This window comes from Calypte anna, chromosome W, assembly GCF_003957555.1.
Source record: "Calypte anna isolate BGI_N300 chromosome W, bCalAnn1_v1.p, whole genome shotgun sequence".
Taxonomy (NCBI): domain Eukaryota; kingdom Metazoa; phylum Chordata; class Aves; order Apodiformes; family Trochilidae; genus Calypte; species Calypte anna.
Genome location: NC_044276.1, coordinates 18152800 through 18154690, shown reverse-complemented (window position 1 = coordinate 18154690; position 1891 = coordinate 18152800). Strand labels below are relative to the sequence as shown.

The 1891-nt window shown below is 49.8% G+C and overlaps 1 pseudogene; it reads right to left on the bottom strand.

The window, feature by feature from the left end:
• Nucleotides 1–568: 568 nt before the first annotated feature.
• LOC115600063 lies at nt 569–1484 on the bottom strand (annotated as a pseudogene).
• Nucleotides 1485–1891: the final 407 nt, after the last annotated feature.

Sequence of the window (1891 nt, the reverse complement as noted above, 5' to 3'; positions counted from 1 at the left end):
CAGCTCTGTCACAGCAGTGCCTATGCCCTGTCCCTGCCTGCGGGCACAGGACTGTCACACCGCAGGGCTGTGACCAAGCTGCCAGAGCACTCAGGCCTTAGCCAAGGGTGCAGAAGGAGACTGTGGAGGTGCAAAGTGGACAGCTTGGAAAAGATCAAGGGCTGGTGCTCCCAGGCAGTTCCCTTGTGCCAGGACTCTTTCCCCTCCTGTTCTTCACACGGGCACTGCCCTGCAGCTCCAGAGAGGCTCTCAAAGGAAGGGTCTCAAACAAACAAGTTCCTGGAAGGTTCTTTATTATGTTTAAACACACAGAGAACACATTTCCTCTTTGAAAGTCTCCTGGTTAAATAATACATAGAGACACCCATGATGAGAAAGGGCACAAATAATGACATTAGTGTAAAGGCAATAATTTGAAAAGGAAAGCAGAGAAAAAAACCAATCCAAATAACCAGTATCGACAACAAAACTCGATAAAAAGTTCCTGAAGACTGTTTGGGCTTCTAGTGAGTTACATTATGAGAGACATGCAGATGAAGCTAATCGTTTTGACCCTTTTGAAAAATCATCAAGATATAAGTTTCTTCTGGGCTCCCTTGAGCTCCTGGTTCCTCATGCTGCAGATGAGGGGGTTCAATGCTGGAGGAACCAATGAGTACAGAACTGCCAGCACCAGGTCCAGGGATAGGGAGGAGATGGAGGGGAGCTTCAAGAAGGCAAAGATGTCAGTGCTGAAAAAAAGAGAGACCACGGCCAGGTGAGGGAGGCATGTGGAAAAGGCTTTGTGCCGTCCCTGCTCAGAGGGGATCCTCAGCACAGCCCTGAAGATCTCCACATAGGACACCACTATGAAAACAAAAAACACAAATGATAAAGAGGAAATGACACAAAGAAGCCCAATTTCCCTGAGGTAGGAGTGTGAGCAGGAGAGCTTCAGGATCTGGGGGATTTCACAGAAGAAGCGGTCCAGGGCATTGCCCTGGCAGAGGGGCAGGGAAAATGTATTGGCTGTGTGTAGCAGAGCAGTGAGAAATCCAGTGCCCCAGGCAGCTGCTGCCATGTGGACACAAGCTCTGCTGCCTAGGAGGGTCCCGTAGTGCAGGGGTTTGCAGATGGCCATGTAGCGGTTGTAGGATGTGATGGTCAGGAGACAGCACTCAGCTGCGATGAAGAATAAAAAAAACAAGAGGTGTGCAGCATAGCCCTTGTAAATGTCCGTATTGTCCCAGAGGGAATCGGCCATGGCTTTGGGCAGAGTGGTGGAGATGGAACCCAGGTCGAGGAGGGAGAGGTTGAGGAGGAAGAAGTAAATGGGGGTGTGGAGGTGGTGGTCACAGGCGATGGTGGTGATGACGAGGCCATTGCCCAGGAGGGCATCCAGGTAAATGCCCAGGAAGAGCCAGAAGTGCAAGAGCTGCAGCTTCCGCCTGCCTGTCTGCAAATGCCAGCAGGAGGAACTAGCTGATGGAGCTGCTGTTGGACATCTGCTGTCTCTGGGAACAGTTCACTGCCAGAGAAACAAAAGGGAAAAGGAAGTCAGGCCAAGTTTTACTGAGCAAATTCTTGTAGAAATTCACAGAAATCTCCAAACCACCTCACACCTTACAGGAAGTATTTCTGCAGGTCCCTTTTACAAGCTGTAGTTCGTGCTGGCTGATGGTGTCACTCAGAGCAGGGTCTGCACTCCCGGCTCAGCAGTAGTCAGTCTTGCCCACCAGGAATTACTAAAAAAAGAAATGTTGATCTGACATTAAATCCACTGTTAAAATCCAAGAGCTTTTCAGCACTGTCACCCCAATGCACCACCAGCCTGCAGAGCACAGCTGAACGGATTCCATATGGTTTGGTCTGGTCCATTTGCTCAAAAACGCCTTAAGAAAACTTCAGTGCA